Genomic DNA, 20,651 nt, shown 5'->3' on the forward strand with positions numbered 1-20,651 from the left:
GAAATCATATCAAACATCTTTTCTGACCACAACGCTATGAGATTAGAAATGAATTACAGGGAAGAAACGTAAAAAACACAAACACATGGAGGCTAAACAATACGTTACTAAATAAACAAGAAACCACTGAGGAAGTCAAAGAGAAAATCAAAAAATACCTAGAGATAAATGACAATGAAAACACGACGGTCCAAAACCTATGGGATGCAGCAAAAGCAGTTCTAAGAGGGAAGTTTATAGCTATACAAGCCTACCTCAAGAAACAGGAAAAATCTCAAATAAACAATCTAACCTTACACCTAAAGGAACTAGAGAAGGAAGAACAAATAAAACCCAAAGTTAGCCAAAGGAAAGAAATCATAAATATCAGAGCGGAAATAAATGAAATAGAAACAAAGAAAACAATAGCAAAGATCAATAAAACTAAAAGCTGGTTCTTTGAGAAGATAAAGAAAATTGATAAACCATTAGCCAGACTGATCAAGAAAAAGAGGGAGAGGACTCAAATCAATAAAATTAGAAAAGAAAAAGGAGAAGTTACAACAGACACCACAGAAATACAAAGCATCCTAAGAGACTACTACAAGCAACTCCATGCCAATAAAATGGACAACCTGGAAGAAATGGACAAATTCTTAGAAAGGTATAACCTTCCAGGACTGAACCAGGAAGAAATAGAAAATATGAACAGACAAATCACAAGTAATGAAATTGAAACTGTGATTAAAAATCTTCCAACAAACAAAAGTCCAGGACCAGATGGCTTCACAGGTGAATTCTATCAAACATTTAGAGAAGAGCTAACACCCATCCTTCTCAAACTCTTCCACAAAATTGCAGAGCAAGGAGCACTCCCAAACTCATTCTATGAGGCCACCATCACCCTGATACCAAAACCAGACAAAAATACTACAAAAAAAGAAAATTGCAGATCAATATCACTGATGAATATAGATGCAAAAATCCTCAACAAAATACAAGCAAAGAGAATCCAACAACACATTAAAAGGGTCATACACCATGATCAAGTGGGATTTATCCCAGGGATGCAAGGATTCTTCAATATATGCAAATCAATCAATGTGATACACCATATTAACAAATTGAAGAATCAAAACCATATGATCATCTCAATAGATGCAGAAAAAGCTTTTGACAAAATTCAACACCGATTTATGATAAAAACTCTCCAGAAAGTGGGCAAAGAGGGAACCTACCTCAACACAATAAAGGCCATATATGAGAAACCCACAGCAAACATCATTCTCAATGGTGAAAAACTGAAAACATTTCCTCTAAGATCAGGAAGAAGACAAGGATGTCCACTCTCACCACTATTATTCAACATAGTTTTGGAAGTCCTAGCCATGGCAATCAGAGAAGAAAAAGAAATGAAAGGAATACAAATCGGAAAAGAAGAAGTAAAACTGTCACTGTTTGCAGATGACATGATACTATACATAGAGAATCATAAAGATGCCACCAGAAAACTACTAGAGCTAATCCATGAATTTGGTAAAGTAGCAGGATACAAAATTAATGCACAGAAGTCTCTTACATTCCTATATACTAATGATGAAAAATCTGAAAGAGAAATTAAGGAAACACTCCCATTTACCATTTCAACAAAGAGAATAAAATACCTAGGAATAAACCTACCTAGGGAGACAAAAGACCTGTATGCAGAAAACTATAAGACACTGATGAAAGAAATTAAAGATGATACCAACAGATGGGGAGCTATACCATGTTCTTGGATTGGAAGAATCAGTATTGTGAAAATGACTATACTACCCAAAGCAATCTACAGATTCAATGCAATCCCTGTCAAATTACCAATAACATATTTTCCAGAACTAGAACAAAAAATCTTAAAATTTGTATGGAGACAAAAAAGACCCCGAATAGCCAAAGCAGTCTTGAGGGAAAAAAGCAGAGCTGGAAGAATCAGACTCCCTGACTTCCGACTATACTACAAAGCTACAGTAATCAAGACAATATGGTACTGGCACAAAAACAGAAATATAGGTCAATGGAACAAGATAGAAAGCACAGAGATAAACCCACGCACCTATGGTCAACTAATCTATGACAAAGGAGGCAAGGATATACAATGGAGAAAAGACAGTCTCTTCAATAAGTGGTGCTGGGGAAACTGGACAGGTACATGTAAAAGAATGAAATTAGAACACTTCCTAACACCATACACAAAAATAAACTCAAAATGGATTCGAGACCTAAATGTAAGACTGGACACTATAAAACTCTTAGAGGAAAACATAGGAAGAACACTCTTTGACATAAATCACAGCAATATCTTTTTTGATCCACCTCCTAGAGTAATGGAAATAAAAACAAAAATAAACAAATGGGACCTAATGAAACTTCAAAGCTTTTGCACAGCAAAGGAAACTATAAACAAGGTGAAAAGACAACCCTCAGAATGGGAGAAAATATTTGCAAACGAATCAACGGACAAAGGATTAATCTCCAAAATATATAAACAGTTCATGCAGCTCGATATTAAAGAAACAAACAACCCAATCCAAAAATGGGCAGAAGAGCTAAATAGACATTTCTCCAAAGAAGACATACAGATGGCCAAGAAGCACATGAAAAGCTGCTCAAGATCACTAATTATTAGAGAAATGCAAATCAAAACTACAATGAGGTATCACCTCACACCAGTCAGAATGGCCATCATCAAAAAATGTACAAACAATACATGCTGGAGAGGGTGTGGAGAAAAGGGAACCCTCTTGCACTGTTGGTGGTAAATTGATACGGCCACTCTGGAGAACAGTATAGAGGTTCCTTAAAAAACTAAAAATAGAATTACCATATGACCCAGCAATCCCACTCCTGGGCATATACCCAGAGAAAACCATAATTCAAAAATATATATGCACCCCAATGTTCATTGCAGCACTATTTACAATAGCCAGGTCATGGAAGCAACCTAAATGCACATCGACAGATGAATGGATAAAGAAGATGTGGTACATATATACAATGGAATATTACTCAGCCAAAAAAAGGAACGAAATTGGGTCATTTGTAGAGACGTGGATGGATCTAGAGACTGTCATACAGAGTGAAGTAGGTCAGAAAGAGAAAAACAAATATCGTATATTAACGCATATATGTGGAACCTAGATAAATGGTATAGATAAAATGGTTTGCAAGACGGAAATTGAGACACAGATGTAGAGGACAAACGTATGGACACCAAAGGGGGAAGGCGGCGGGGGGTGGGGCTGGTGGTGTGATGAATTGGGTGATTGGGATTGACATGTATACACGGATGTGTATAAAATGGATGACTAATAAGAACCTGGTGTATAAAAAAATAAATAAAATAAAATTCAAATATTCAAACAAAAAATGAAGGCAACCTCCATGAAGGTAGGGATTTTTTTTTGCTTTGTTCACTGCTCTGTCTCAAGCACACAGAACAGCACCTGGTACATAGAAGGTGCTCTGTAAATATTTGTTGAATAAATGAATAAATCTTTACTTCCTTTCTTTCTTTCACACCTCATATTCAATCTATCAGTTCTACTTTCAAAATATAGCTACAGTTTGACCGTTTTCACTGTCTTCTCTGCTACCATCTGGTTAATATCCTCCATCTCCTTTCACTTGAATGATCACAGCAGCATTCTAACTGGAATGCTAACAGCATTCTAATTCACTATTTTTTTCCTTTACCCACCAAAACCTGCCTCCTTGCTCCCTGCCCAGAATCTTGTCTTCAAACAGCACTCAAAGTGATCCTTTTTAAACATATGTAAGATCATGCTGCTCCTCTGCTCAAAACCCTCCCATGACTCCCAGTTCATTCACAGCAAAGGGCAAAATTTTTACCTGGTCTGCTCTTACCTACCTCTCTGATCTCATCTTCTACTGCTTTCCCTTTTGCTTGTTGTACTCCAGCCACATTGCAATAGAATAGCATTTCTGTAACACACCAGGCACATGCTCCTGCCTCAGCATCCTCGTGCTTGCTGTTTCTCCTGCCAGGAATGCTCTTCTCCAGGATATGCCCTTAGTTTTGTTCCTCACTTCCTTCAGCTCTCTGCTTAAATATTGCCACTAGAGAGACCATTTCTGAGCATTCTATATAAAACAGCATCCCAATCCCTAGCATGCCCTAACTACCTTACTCTGATTTAGTTTTCTCCATAGCATTTATCATCACCTGACATATTTAGTATGTGTCGATTAGTTATTGTCTGTCTCACCTCATCAAAATGTCATCTCTAACATGGAAGGTACTTGGACAGTTTTGTTCACTGCTACATCACCAGTGCCTGGACAGTGCTTGGAATATTTTGATTCTTCAATAATTATTTGTTGAATGAATGGAAAAATGGTCTTTAAAAAGTAATGCCTCTCACTGGAGTCTTCTTACTCTAAGGAAGAGTTTATATCAATATCAAAAAAACAAACAACCCAATCCAAAAATGGGCAGAAGACCTAAATAGACATTTCTCCAAAGAAGACATACAGATTACCAACAAACACATGAAAGAATGCTCAACATCATTAATCACTAGAGAAATGCAAATCAAAACTACAATGAGATACCATCTCACACCGCTCAGAATGGCCATCATCAAAAAATCTAGAAACAATAAATGCTGGAGAGGGTGTGGAGAAAAGGGAACCCTCTTGCACTGTTGGTGGGAATGTAAATTGATACAGCCACTATGGAGAACAGTATGGAGGTTCCTTAAGAAACTAAAAATAGAACTACCATACGACCCAGCAATCCCACTACTGGGCATATACCCTGAGAAAACCATAATTCAAAAACAGTCATGTACCAAAATGTTCATTGCAGCTCTATTTACAATAGCCAGGACATGGAAGCAACCTAAGCGTCCATCAACAGATGAATGGATAAAGAAGATGTGGCACATATATACAATGGAATATTACTCAGCCATAAAAAGGAATGAAACTGAGTTATTTGTAGTGAGGTGGATGGGCCTAGAGTCTGTCATACAGAGTGAAGTAAGTCAGAAAGAGAAAAACAAATATCATATGCTAACACATATATATGGAATCTAAGAAAAAAAAAAAGGTCATGAAGAACCTAGTGGCAAGACGGGAATAAAGACAGGGACCTACTACAGAATGGACTTGAGGATGTGGGGAGGGGGAATGGTAAGCTGTGACAAAGTGAGAGAGTGGCATGGACATATATACACTACCAAACGTAAAATAGATAGCTAGTGGGAAGCAGCCGCATAGCACAGGGAGATCAGCTCGGTGCTTTGTGACCACCTAGAGGGGTGGGATAGGGAGGGTGGGAGGGAGGGAGGGAGATGCAAGAGGGAAGAGATATGGGGATATATGTATATGTATAGCTGATTCACTTTGTTATAAAGCAGAAACTAACACACCATTGTTAAGCAATTATACTCCAATAAAGATGTTAAAAAAAAAAAGGAACAGTTTATATTCTATATAACCTCATTCCAGGGCCAGCTATATTTGGCTTTGATTACTGGAGAGTGGGAAAAATAAATTTTTTCTTGATAAAATCAGTCTGGTAGGCAAAATATAGGAAAACATGGGGTTCATGGGGGGGAGGAAATATTAACAAAAGGCCTTGGGGATGAAAATTTGGAGGGGCAGTGATCCTATTGTGGCATCACTCTTCCGAACTATGAGCCTAGTTAAAACCTTGCCGGCATGAGGCCAGGAGTACTGAGGGTCAGCCCCCTTCGGCTGCATTTAAAAATCATTCTGAAGAGTCTGTTCCGTTATTTTTATAAAATAACATCTTTCAAAAGACTCAAACTGTTAACGGTGTTTTCTGGGAAATTTTTTTTTTTTTTTTTTTTTGGCAGAGGAGGATGGGTGCAAGGGAAGGGACAAGCAGGCGTTTATATAACTCTGTATAATTAATTACATAGAGCAACAATTAGCTTTTTAAGCAAGAATGCCTTCTCTATTCTGACTTTTTTTCCCTTGAGGGTGAAACCTTGGAAAATAACAATTGATGACAACTCTTTCTATTGTATTTTAAAAATTTGATGGCATTCTAACTTAAAAAAATTCTTTATAGTGGGCAAGTGGCAGGAAAATGTTAAACCTAAAAGCTGTTGGCAAGGTTACTGAAGCTTTGGATTATTTAAGTTTGTTGCAGCTTCACATAAAATGTTTGATTCATAGATCTTTGCTTGGGGCTGTGAATTTATGCTCTGGAGAGGAGGGGACTTAAAAATTAGGAAGTCTCTGGTCTTCCCATCTATGTTAAATCCATGTAATCAGATGAGTCACAATGAGCTGTGGGGAGAAGGGGGAAGCTCTTTGCTTTTACAAAGCACAAGTCCACCAGAAGTCTCTGAGCCGCTTCCTGGGGTTTTGCACACAGCGGCTAACAGTCAGGGAGCAGCGCTAAGCTGCCAGACTGAACAATTCAGGGCAGAGCCTTCAGCTTCTTTGCTTTTGACCCAAATTGTAACTACTGAGGAGGAGAGGCAAGGCGGCTGCCCAGAACTCAGGCTTGGGCGTAAGGATGGGGAAAGCAAATAGGGCCAACTGTTTTCTATACCTGACCTCACCTGAATGCTACTTCCTAGATGTCCAGGAAATGTCCTTGAGTAGTAGACATCCCATAACGCAATTACAGCTTCCCCTGCATCCGGCAAGACTGTCAGTGTGCCTTGTGTCACCATTTTCTCCACTGACTGGCACCACTGTTCCTTAGGCCCAGTGCCTATAAAGTGTGTTTCTGCTCTTCTCAGCAGCTCCTTTCCCATTGTACACCCAAATATACCTCCTGCTCTTTCTTTCCGATTGCCTAGACCATGGAGTTAAAAAGACAAACAAACCAACCCAAACCACTTAGATTTGAAGCCGCCTGTTGCTTTGGTTTTCAACACAGAGCTCACTAGAGAGTTGAGGTGTACGTGGCTCCACTACTTGTAGTACTGTGTTTCAAGACTCTTGACTCTTGTCGGGGTGTTTTTCAAATTTTCCCAAAATTGGGCAGGTACATGGCATGTCTTGAAAACATCAAAAAGTGAGTAGACAACATGCTTTAAACACTCCTTCATTTGTTTTAATGTAATTAGGTTTGGGAGCCAGCAGTCAATCAGAGTGTCTATGTGTAGCATTTTGGAAGCAGGAAGAAATTAGAAATAGAACCATTGTGACTCCATTCTAATCAGCTTGAATGCAAGCAGAATAATTCCTCTACCTCAAAGACTTCAGTGGGAGTCAGTTGTTCTAAGACCCCTACAAACAGAGGATGTTGATAGCTGCTCTGTCTCCCTTAGGACATGAGTAAGACTAGGGACTAATTATGTGGGCATTCATTTCAGAGAGAGTGTATGGGTGCCTACTACCAGTCAAGCAAGCACTGGGCAAGGTGCTGGTATATAATGGTGAGCAAAAACAGATGTGAGGCCTGCTTTCTTGGAGCTTCTGATCTCACGGGTGAGATAGACATTAATTACATAATTACATAAATGAGTATATAATTATAAACTGAGATAAATATTCTGAAGGCTAGAAACACAGTTCTAAGGAAATGTACACTCTAGCAGGGAGTTAATGAAGGCCTCCTTGAAGAAATAGCGCTTAAACTGAGATTTGACAGGTTAGTCGGCATGAATGAGACAGAAAAAAATTGTATTCCAATAGAAAGAATACCAGGCTCAAGGTGCTGTGGAGGACTAGAAACGAGGTCAGGGTGGCTGCAGTCCAGACTGCAAGGGAGAGGTGGGAGATGAAGCTGGAGAGTTTGATGGGGGTATTTCTCAATGGAGGTGCCATTGGCTTTGGGGCAGGACAATTCTACATGGGGGTGGGAGGTGCTAGTTTGCATATGCAAGGTTGTTGCAGGAAGTTTAGCCTCCCTGGTCCCTGCCTACTAAATGCCAAACTGTCCCCTTGGTATTTATGACAACCCCAAATTCCCTAAACTTCCAAACACCTCCTAGTTAAGAACTGCTGAATGAAGGGCCTTCTCGATCATTTAAGGATTTAGGGTTTTGTCCTACAAGCAAGGGGAAAACAATGGGAAACAGTTTAAGCAGAGGAAGAAACGAAAGTGATTCAATTTATATTCTGAAAAGATCATTCTGTAAATGCATATTACTAAGTGAAAGAAGCCAATCTGAAAAGGCTACCTCCGGTATAATTCCAGCTATATGGCATTCTGGAAAAGACAGAACTGTGGAGATAGTAAAAAGGTCAGTGATTGCCAGAGGTTAGTGGGGAGTGTTTCAACGGAACACAAGATTTTTTGTGTGATAATATAATGGTAGATACACGTTATTATACATTTGTCCAAATCTATAGAATGTACAACACCGAGAGTGAACCCTAATGTAAACTATGGACTTGGGTGGTTATAATGTGTCAATGTAGGGTCATCAATTGGGGGATGTTGGTTATAGGGGAGGCTGTACATGAGTCAGGGGCATATGGGAAATCTTCGTACCTTCCACTCAATTTTGATGTGAATCTAAAACTGCTTTAAAAAATAAAGTCTATTTTTTTAAAAAAAAAAAGCAAAGGAAGCCCAGAAGGATCACTGTAATAATACTGAAGGTAGGACATGAAGATTTGATTCAGATATACACTTGGAATTAAAAAGGAGAAAGTCAGTCCCTTTAAAAACAAAAGATTATTCTGGCTGAAGCGCAAAAAATGGAGGGTTTCCCCAGAGACCCTCTCTGACAAGGTTGTTGTTAGAATGCAAAGGCTGCCTGGGGTGGGTGGTAGAGGGGGTAATTGGGCAAGATCTCACCAGATATTAATAGTAAAGTTTGAATGCATTTGTAATCGCAACTATTTATTGAGCACTTAATATATGCCAGGTTTATGATTTACATACATTATTTTATTTCATTCTTTGTGATAACCCTGCAAAGTGTTATGAGATTCATATATTACAGATGAGAAAATGCAGCATCAGAGTTTAGTGACTGAACAGCATGCAAATTATGATGATCTACAACCAGAGGAGGGTAGTTGAAGTGTACATAAGAGGGAGGAAGAAGAACACGGCAGGTCACTGGGAGATACCTGAAATCCAGTCAGCAATATGGCTGAGTAGACTGGAACAAAGGCATGGTGACTTTTAGAACCACTCAGCTCTGTAATAATTACAACAAACAATATTAGTAGCTAGTACTGATTGAGAGCTTTAGGCCAGGCACTGTGCTTAGAGACTTGTTTCTATTATCTCATTTAGTTCTTACACCGACCTTATGAGACAGGCACTGTTGGTATTCCCTCTTTACAGATGAGGAAACTGAGATTCAGAGAGGTTAAGAAATTTGCCCAAAGTCACAGAGCCAGTAAGTATAGAATCAGGACCCTAAGCCAGGTCTGTCTGACTCCAAAATGTGAGCTGTTAACCATTCTGCTACAGTGAGTTAATGGTAAAACCATCCCCAATTCTGGAATGGGTGGAATTTTTTGGGATGTATGGAAGCTTAGACAGAGGCCAGATAACAGAAGGCCAGGCTGAGGAGTTTGAGTCTGATTCTAGAGACACTGGAGAGCCATTAGAGATATTAAGGCATTATTATTGATATTAGCAAAAACTCTCTGGCAATAAATATTCTGTGTAAGATGTGTCTGGATGGGGAGAGATAGACAGGACTGGCTACTTAATTTGCAGGCCCACTGCAGAATGAAAGCGCACAGGTAGCATGCTCACGAGGCCAGCCCTGGAGACGGGAAGATAGTCCAGAAGGTAGTGCATAGCAGAGGGGGCGGGGTACGGATAAAGTCAGGGACTGGGGTGGTGGTAGAGGGGATAGAAAGAAAAGAATGAGTGCAAGCCTCATTAGGAAGGAGAAGCAACACAATTTCCTGAATGGTCCTCTCTCTCTCACCCCCCACATTCAGTGACAACTCTGACGTCAAGTCTGGATGACTGAATGGAAGGATCAGGAAGAGGAGCTGATTTGAGACAGAAATGGATAAACTTGCTTTGGAAACCTACGCAGTTCCACCTGCATGCTTGGTGTTTAGGTGCGTATGAATGTTCTTAATTCACGCTAGATGTTGTCCTCTAAGGGACTTGGTGTCTCCCTGAGTCATGAGGCTATGCCCATCAGCTTTGACTTGCGGTTAAAGAAGTCAGATTGGGGGCCAAACCAGGGAGGAGGTAACGACTATCTTCAATGTAGTCTAGTTTGTTCTTGTGGGGCCTTGCCGCCCCCAGGTAGCCAGTATTTTCACATGAAATCCCTGGCTACTTAGGGATCCTCCTCATGGTCATTCTCAGGTCTGTCTCTCCTGGGCGGCTCTGGCAGCCATAGACATTCCCTAAACTCCCTTCCTCATCTTCACAACTTGCCTGTTTAGGGAGCCAAAGTCTCAGGACTCTGCTTTGACTATGATAACGTGCTTTGGGCCTGGGAGTTCATGACCAATGGTGACTATATTACCCCTGCCAAGTTTTATTTACAACTCAGGAAGGGCTTTGGATGCCTCAGAAGAGGGATCAGAATATGAACTCTGACTCAGCAGGGCAAGGGGGAGACATTTTAGAGCAGATGTCTTTAGTGCCCCCCAATTCAAGCCTTACTGCAAGTGGCTGTACCTCTAAGTAAGACCTCTGACCTTCCCTCTGCCCCAATTGACCCCTTAGAAAGGTCTTACTTCCAGAGGCATGATATTCTAGTAGTTCAGGGAGTAGGCTGTGGAGCCAGACTGCCTGGTCGAATCTCAGCTCTCCCACTTACCAGCCCTGTGACCTTGGGTGGGTTACATCATCTTTCTGTGCCTCAGGTTCCTCATCTGTAAAATGGGTTTAATAACTCTACAGATTGCACAGGGTTGTTATGAGAATAATAGATGAGTTACTATGTGCGTAGCGCCTAGGACAGCGCCTGCCACATGGTGAGTGTTACATAAATGTTTGTGAAATAAATGTGGAACCAGAGAAGCCTGGCAGCCAAACTTCCTACCTGGGAGAGGGCCAGCCAGCCACCCACTTCCCTCAGGGGAGAGCATGAAGAGTGTCCAGGCTGGAAACAGAGTGGCCTTAGTCCTCTACAGCAGGGATGTGCCACCGTCCCCAATTTGATGAGGGTAAAAGACAGGCTCCGTCTAAGGAGGCAGTGGGGGGAAAACGATGAGTCTGGTTCTAACATCAGCTGAGATGCGGCTGCCTTTGGGAAACCTCCACCTGGGAAAGTGCCTCCAATTTCTCCTTTGATTCAGCGGCCCTTAATCCCCTTGGCTTCCGGGACCACCTAAACTACCGGTGTCTGAACAAGTCAGAATGTATCTAATCTGGTGGGTGTAAAACCCAGCAGCCACTCAAGGAAGGTGGAAGTGGTAGGGCTCTGTGGGATATGCATACATTTTTATAATGAAAGGGTTGCAGGCGTCATGCTGACTGCGAGGACTTGGAAAGAGTCATCTGCTGCTGCTGCCTCTTGTCGGCAGAGATCAGCTCTATGAAACAGCCCGTTGCCGTCGGTTGGAGGCTCGTGGAATCTCAAGGAGCATTCTGTTCCGCACGTCGGCCTCCCTTTGGCTGTGCTGAGCTCCTGACTGGAGCAGGGGAGCTCCTCAACCCAGCCCTCAGCATGCCAGGCCCCTCCAGTGAGGGTTGAGTGTGCCACTGGCCTCCTATCCATGAGCTGGCTGGAAGGAAGGGAGCTGGGCCAGGTGGGTGGTATTTTGAAAGAAACGAAGGTAGTATTTTGAAAAAGCAACTCAGAAAGTATGGGGATCTCAGTCGGTCACACTCAGCCAGAAAAAGCTCATTTTACATTATATTCAATTTAGCACTTGCTTAAACATTGGGGGATTGCTATTGTTTTCCTGTGCAAATCAGTCATTTCTCCACAGTATCAGACCTTCCATGAAATGAGGCACAGGCTCGTATATTAGGTTGAATCATATAACTTTGGTGGGTTTATTGGTTAAATGGTCAAATGTTGCAATTTTGTATGATTCCGCCTGCCATTTCTTGGCTATGCCTCACAGTACCTGGTACAGAGCTCTGTATGTAGCAGGTACTTGTCAAACCTGTTATTTTGTTTGATTAAGTTGCAGGCTGCCAGGATCTCACAATTCCCTTGAATTTCACATGCAAAGGTAAATCAGGACAATAATATCCCCTCTCATTGACTGAGCACTTAAGATTGTGTTGGGTTCGAAACCGGGTGCTTTACATGGTCCATTGTCCTATTTTTTAAAAACTTTTTATTTTATATTGCAGTGTCGTATTTAGTGAGGAGAACAACCTTATGAAACCGGTGTCATGGTCTCCCTTTCACACATGAGTCCGTGGCTCAGAGATATTAAATGGCCTAAGTTCACACAGCTACTGTGGAGCAGGGATTCGCATCCCCGGCCAGCCAGCCTCTTCCCACTGCCCTAGCTCTTTTCACTATTTTCCTTCCTTCCTGATGATGTTTTCCTTGACCCTTTGTTATATTTTTCACCTTCTAATGTTTAAGGGCCATTGAGGGGTTCACGCAGCCCTGCAAGCCTAATGAGCTCAGCGGCTTCCCCAGTCATCTGCGCATGTCTCCCAGCTACTCCAAGCAGCTTCCTGCCACAAAGAGAGACCGCTGTGTACTACTCAGACAATGGAAAGCGATAAGTGGGTTGGGGTAATGTTTAATCGGGTGGTTGCTTGCCCCATATTAATGAGTAAACCACCTCCTATAGTAGCAGTGGTAGTGTTAGTAGAAGTAGTCATTTACTGGGTACTGGAAATTGATCAGTATATAGAGGCTACAGAATTCTGTATTCTGAGGCTACAGAAGAGTTTGTGTTTGTATGGCTGTATCTTTACAGAAACTGTCTGGGTCACTAAACTCTCTCAATATCAAAGTGCAGATCTTTAAACAAAATATTTTAGATGTCAACAGAGCCCTTGGAGAGCTTGTAATCAGAATCCCTCTCCTCCATTTTATAGCTGAGAAATCCGAGGCTAAAGTGGGAAGTGCTTTGCTCCAGGTCAAGAGGCTAGTTTAAAGGCAGAGCCAGGACCCAAACTCAGATACGTCTGACTTCACAGTACCCTGCCTCCTTCAGCACTATTACCCTTGGTTTACAGGTACCCAGATAAATATTTATTGAGCACCTGCTGTGTGCCAGATTTTGAGTCAGAGATGTTAGTTGATTTCCGTGGGGTCACACTGCAAGCACACGTCAGGGTTTAGAGGCCCAATCTCCAGTGTATCCTCCCAGCCACAATGCCAGCTCTCATCGCAGCCCTGTACCTCAGCATTTTCCAGTGCAGTTCTGAGAAGGGGGTGATCGAGGGCTAGATAGGCAGGCTCCTTGGTGAATACTTATTGATGTGAAAAAAAGGAAAAGTCGACTCTTCCTTTGAGGTCAGTTGAATGAACTCACTTACAGCTGTGCTTCTCAAACTTGAGCATGCACCAGAGCAAGCACCTGGAGAGCTTGTTAAAACACAGATTGCAGGGCGCCACCCCTAGAGTTTCTCATTTACTAGGACTAGAATTACATTTCTAATAAGTTTTAGGGACCACAGATCGAGGACCACTGTTCTAGTCTATAAAAGGGGTATGATAATGCTTGACTTCGTTCCTCTCTAAGGGTCATCTCAAAGTTTTAGTTGAGAATGGTTTTGGACATCAGACCTCAGTTTTCTCCATCATTTTGAATGTGCAGGAACAACTTCCAAATCATATCTGCCCTTATCCTTTTTCAGAGCATTGTAGAAGAAGTTTGGAAGAAATATGAGGTCATTTAGTCTAGCCCTCTGCATCTAAGCCTAACCTAATCCAAATATACGCCTGGAGCCTCCTACTTCTTTTGTTCATTTATTCCTTGAATGATTATGATCAGCACCTCTCTGTCTGGTCCTGTGAACTAATCATCTCTTTATCTTAATTCCTCCCCTTGGATGTTTGCCGGTGGTTGCTCCCAGGAAATTTACCTGCTCAAGGCTGTGTGGGCCTAATGCTTATTGTAGTGCTTGATGCATAACAGCACTCAATGTGCGTTAGCTTCCTTGCCTACAAACTGGTAATACGTCCCCATTACACAGAGCCATCCTGGCTCCAAACCAGGGCATTGACCAGGAGATAACTGAAAAGGCAGAGTCCTCCAGATGACAGTCTACCATATATTTCTGTAAATGGTGGTTCTCAGCCCTGGTTGCACATTAGAATCATCTGGATAACTTTTAAAACATTATGTTGCCTGGGCCCTACATCAGACCATCTGAGTTCAAACCTCTGCAGCCAGGGCCCAGCCATCAGTATTTTTAGAGCTCTCCAGATGATTCTAATGTGCATCCAAGGCTGAGAACCTCTGTTAAAACCAAAGCCACTTTTCCCTTTACTCTGCCTTCTTGCCTTTTTAAGCAGAGTTTCAGAAGGGATTCAGTAAAGCAGTGGTGCTGAAACATTAGTGAGTGGGCATCAGAGTTACTGAGTCCCACAGACTTCTGGCCTCACTCCCAGAGATTCTGATTGTGTAGCACTGGGGTGCCCCCCGGGAATCTGGATTTCTAATAAGATCCCCCGTGGTGTGGGTTCTGCAAACCATTGGTGTTCAGGGAAGCGACACAATTCTCTTCATCTAGTACCCCTTACCAGACAGCTGTGATGTGTGATTTTTTCTTTACCCTCAATCTCCATGATAATTTTCCAGCACTGTTAAGCGTGTGCACACCCACACAGCTGTGTTGGGGAGAGCGACACCAAAGTTACCAAGTGTCCACTTGCAAAGACAAGTGAAAGACAAATGAACTAAGCACATGTACTCTTGGGTAATGCGAGGCAGCCAGCAGCTGAGGAAAGAGTTAAATCATTAGGTTGTTTATCTTGATTCAGTCTCTGTAGGGCTCGGGCATTTGCCTCCATCTCCACCTGCCATAGTTAGAACTGTCTTCTACCATTTAAAGAGAAACAGGTTCATTGTTAAAGCACAAGGGTAAATTAGAGATCACAGGCAGCAAGAAAGCAGAACAAAACAAATCATAAGCCATTCCTAATCCAGGGCAGCAGACCAGAAAGAAGAATGTTTTGGGTTGTTTTTGAATATCTCAGTCAGCTTTAGCTAACACTGCCCAGTGCTTACGAGCTTAATTATTTGCCACAAAGATGGGGGTGGGGTGGGTAGCTAGATAGGGATGATGAGGTTGGGAGGGAATTGGTTAGTCACTCTGTTGGCTCAGAATGACTGGCAACGCAGCTCCCGCATTTGCCATCCATTCCCTCTTCTCTCCTGGATCAAAGACAAGAACAGAGGCGATAAATTAGTCCAACAGCCTCGAGACACCAATTAGATTATACCTTGCAGAGAAGCACCTCTGGGAGGTTGGAGTGTGTGTGTGTGTGTGTGTGCACGCATGTGTCTCCCCCAACAATAACAACTTTATTAGATATTCAGTCTTTCTTACTAAATATTCTCTTGCACAGCCCAGAGTAGGCATGAGCTGGCATAAGTGCTGGCCTAGCTAGGGGGTACTCAGAATTCAGGGTTGGCGGGTCGATACTGATACCTTTTCTCTTCCTGGCTCCACATCCTAGTACCACGAGGGGCAGGATGTTCTCCATCCTCTCAGGTCCCTTCCCTCAGAATGACCATCAGCTCACCATTCTGAGAGCTTGGTCCAACCTAACCATGTATTTCTCAAGGTTAAGCTTTTGCTGTGTGTGCATGTGCATGTGCATGTGTGTCTGTGTGTGTGTGGAGAGGGAGGTGAAGATGTACTACAGCTTGTTGACCATCTAAATTCAGACTCCTTGGATTCAAATCCCAACTGTACATTCTATTAGCTGTATTACCTTGAACAAATCACTTCACCACTCTAAGCCTCAGTTCTTACCTTTAAACAAGGGATAACAAAAAGAGCCTAATATAGAGAGTTGCTGTGAGAGTTAAGAAATAATCCATGTAAAGCACTTAGCTTGCACATTATAAGGACTTAATACATGTCATCTGTTGTTATCATTATCATTACTTTCATGGAAGAAAAGAGAGACTTCTGGGGCGAGCAGAGAAGCCCACAGCGGTTGGCAACATGACCTAAATGTCTGGGGCACTGTAAAACCAGTATTTTGGCCCCCCAGGATAGACTTTTCCTTGGGTGACTGCTATTAATACTATGGCCAAATGAAGCTGACTATTTAACAGAGTCTGACGTGTAAGATACTCTTGGGAAAAGGGGTTTAGGCAGTAACAATTCCAAGCAGAGAAAGGACTGGGCAGGATTTGCTTATGAGTGACCCTAAGTAGGAAGAGGCAGAGCTGAGAGAGTGGATCAGTAGACAGTGAGCCTAATTCCATAGGCCTTTCTTCTCCCTTCCCCGTCCACACTCCAGCAGTGTCTGAAATACCTGCAGTTCTCTGGGAATGGTCCACTTTCCTCTCTCTGGCCTTTGAGCAAACTCATTCTTCTCACACTGCCTGTTCTTTGCTTATGCTACTCCCTCATCCTGGAACACCCTTGTACCCACCATTCACCCGGTTAACATGATTAAGCCTCCCTTGTTTTCTCCCTTTCCCAATCTAAGTTCAATGCCTTGCCTTCACGTTTCCACAGCCTAACAAATTATCACAGTGCATCATAGTATCAAGGAAACGTGCTGTCCAGCACAGTAGCCATGAGCCACATGTGCTTATTGAGCACTTGAAATGTGGCTAGTCTGAAATGAGATATGTTGTAAGTGTAAAATACAAACCATTAATAATTCTGTATATTGATTACATGTTGAAGTCATATTTTGGATACCTTGGGTCAAATAAAATATATTAAAATTAATTTCATCTGTTTTTTTATCTGCTTTTCTAAAGGTGGATACTAGAAAATTTAAGATGACAAATGTGGCTCACATAATACTTCTGTTGGACCACCCTGCACTGGACTGTCAGGTCCATGAGGGCAGAGGCCTTGTCTGTTTTGCTTATCATGGTATCCCCGCTGCCTGACACAGAGTAGTGCTTCCTAGATATTTCTAAGTAACCAAATGAAGGAATTGATCTTGTATCTGGATTTGCATTGAACCCTGGAACTTTAGCTAGATGCGTAATCAAAATAAATCATCTTGGATTTATTTTTCCACTCCTCTGGATGACCAGGTATTTAATTCACATTACTGGATTTCATGTCTTTAATTTCACTAACGACAGGAAGTTGTAGCTGTGGCTGTGATGTAATGTTGCTTCATTTACAGATTTATTATCTGTAAATCCTGCTCATGTCTGTTCAGAGAAAGTGATGTGAAGAAGAGGAAATAATTCACAAGCTAAGGGAAATTTAAAGCAAAAAAATAAGTGGAGAGGTCAACAGGAGCCAAGAATATGTGGCTAAAAGAACTTGTATTAGTGTTGTACTGCTGTATTAAAACTTACTACAAACTTAATGGCTTGAAACAACATAAGTTTATTAGGCCACAGTTTTTGTGGGCCAAAAGCCTGGGCACGGCATGCTTGGATTCTCTGCTCAGGGTCTCACTGCACTGAAATCAAGGTATCCAGTCAGGGCTGCAATTTCTCATCTGGGCTCAGGGCCTCTTCTAATTCCATTCAGGTTGTTGGAAGAATTTGGTTTTCTTCTGGGCGTTGCTGGCTGGAGACTGCTCTCAGTTCCTAGAGGCTGCCCACAGTTCTTTGCCATGTAGCCCCCAAAGGCAGTTCACAAGATGAATGTTTGCTTTCTTCCAAGCCAGCTGGAGCATATCTCTCTGACTTCTTTCTCATCAGCCAGAGAAAAGGCTGCTTTTAAAGGGCTCATGCAATTAAGTCAGCACTACCCAGATAATCATCCTATCTTAAGGTCAGCTGATTTGGGACCTTAATTACATCTGCAATACCTTCAGAGCAGTACCTACTGATAGATTAGTATTTTATTGAATAACTGGGGGAAGGTGTGTACGCACCAGTGACTGGGAATCTTGGGAGCCCATCTTAGAATTCTGCCTACCACAAGACCTCAGACAAGATCCTCCACTGTTTCAGTGAGGATAAAATTGTGAGCAGGAACTTTGAGTTTACAGAAGAAGCCAAAGCCTTTAGAGCTGGAGAAGGCCTATTTAGGAAGTGGCCACAGGACCTGTGGAAGGGACTCTGAAATCAGGAAGTGTCGGCCCTGGAAGGCATGTTGAAGATAATATAAAATAACCTTCCTGTTTTACAGTTGAGGATACAGAGGCCCAGAGAGTGGAAGCCTTTTGGGAGCGGTCACTGCAGCCGCCTCACGTTCCCTCTGTAGAATCTGCTGACTGTCGGAAGGGCTGGCAGATGGAACATTTGAAATCCGGTAAGATTAAAACCTCTCATCCAAACTAACTTTCTCCCTTTTCCCGTGATTACCTGTATTCTGAAACAACTGACAGCCTAAAAACACTTGTATTTTTTGGGTTTTAGATAAATAAGTTTACTTTGTATTTAACAATGAAGTCTTCCTCTCATTCATATCTAACACTGAATGTACTGGTTGTTAACGTTATGAATTGTGCTAAATTTCCTGATTTTCAGATGTATATTTTTCTTTAAACCGATTGTTTAAGAAATGAGGAATTTGGGCAAAGAAGTGACTATTTCTCATTCAGGACAAAGTACAGTGATGGAATTATTTGAGAGCAGACTTTTAAGGGGAGGGATTTAGAGGCTCTGGGCCATTGAGGGCAAACAGTCTTAACAGCTTCTGATGGAAATAACCTTTGAGCCTCGAAGTCCTCTGTTCAGCTCCTTCCCCTGCCCCCAGCCAAAGGATCTGATAAGGAACAGAGAAGGGAATGTAAAACCCTGGGATCTCAAGGGAACATTACCTGAGTGACATTCTTAGGCCCAAATTTTAAAAATGCACACATACAATTTGTTCCTCCAGTGCTGACATGACACTATCAATGTGATGAGATGAGCAAGTATCATTTTTGCAGAGGCAGAAAAAAAAATAAAAATGGAGTCTCTTGGGACTTTGTCAAGGACTGAATTTAAAGGTACAGCTGCCTCCTTTATTTCTTACCTTTGGATTTGGGCTGGAGCCCGATTCAGATCCCTGTCAAATCAGCTTAGGTTATTTACTGAAAATGTTTCCTTCTCATTGTTCATGTTTCCAGGGGTTCAGGCACTGAGGATAATGTTTCTACTGCAAAATAATCAGTAACCTGACTGCAGCTGACTTTTCCCACTCATAACAGCAGTCAATTCGCAACTCTCCTGGGGATGTTTATCTAGTTGCCTGATGCTTTGGGCTACTAGCTTGATGACTTCCATTGGCTTCAGGTCTTTGGGATCTTTATCCTCCCTATTACCATCTCCACCACAGGGTCACAAGAGGATAGAAGGAACTGGCAGAAAATCAGTTTACTTTCTTTTTGTTTGAAGCTTTAAGGAAAGAACTAGTAGGAGTTGGGATAGAAACAAAGTATTGATTCTAGTGGTCTGTGGGGAATTATGTAACGGCTCCCTTTCTCTTGTTCTCCTGTCTGTCCCATCCTTACATATAAATGAGAACTGACTTGGTGAATCCAAGAAACCCTTTGGATTTGCAATATTAAATGGTGTCCACTGTGCCAACCCACACAGTAAATGTGATAGGCAGGTAAAAAACAATAAGAAGAAAACAAACAAAAAACAGTACCGAAAAACCTCCAGATGATCAATATAGGTGCTTCTATCTAATTAACTCCTTGTAGCCAAGTCAAAACTGAAGGTTCTCCACCAACCAATGGTAAAGTAGAATATTCATAAATTTCACCATTCATAGAGATATGAATGAATTTTTGCATTAATCTGTTTTTGCATTAATGTTTTTGCATTAATCTCTACTGTGAAACTGCCCAGACCTCAGGTTTCCCAATCCCAAACTGAGTAGGGATAGAAGTGCAGACTCTCAGTCATATGCTGTTGAATGAATCTTTCACTACCACCACTATGCTCCTGTCCCCTCTTGGTGCCTCCATGCAAATGTGGAATCTAAAGGGAATATGAGCTACTGAACAGTCAAGATGATTGAATATACCTGCTCCAAGGACTAAGGCTACTACATATGCTGTGCTTGTGACCATGTTTCATGCACATAGGATGATTAATAAAGAAAAAGAGTCCCCCATAAGGACACTAGGGGACAAGGGCCATGGAGTCAAAAGAATGATTTTCATATTTTAAAGAACTACTTACTAGCTTATTGAGCTTGCGTAAGTCATTGACACATCTTGCTGGGAAAACTGAAGTCTAGGAAGGTTAGGAATACCTGTTCTGCATCCCCCATAGGGTTGTTGTGAGGAATAAGTGAAATAATTATGTGAGAATGTCTGGAACTTAATGCTATTCAATAAATATTTGTAGATTCTGAATGATGGCCCTCAGGGGTCTGGCTTCAAGAGGCCCAGGAGCTTGATGAATAGAGCTTAGGTGTACATTTTGGAGTAGATAGAAGTCCAAGGAATTAGTGAGGGAAGATACTGTATTTATACTGTAAGAATTGGATGTTCTAAGCCACACTCAGATTTCCATTTATCCCAATCCTTGGTCATATTTGATGGAGAATAGAAATAATTTTCTAGGACTCAGATGCTCCATTAAACCGCAGGCAGAGAAGAAAGAACTTCTGGTTACAGTGAAAAGCTGATTCTTCATATGTGTATGAGGAAAGATCGAAAGTCCTACTTACCAGGCTGTCCCAAAAGCACGTTAGGAGGCTCACAGAAACACAAGCTTTA

The sequence above is a fragment of the Eschrichtius robustus genome, chromosome X (genome assembly GCF_028021215.1).
Source record: "Eschrichtius robustus isolate mEscRob2 chromosome X, mEscRob2.pri, whole genome shotgun sequence".
NCBI classification, from domain to species: domain Eukaryota; kingdom Metazoa; phylum Chordata; class Mammalia; order Artiodactyla; family Eschrichtiidae; genus Eschrichtius; species Eschrichtius robustus.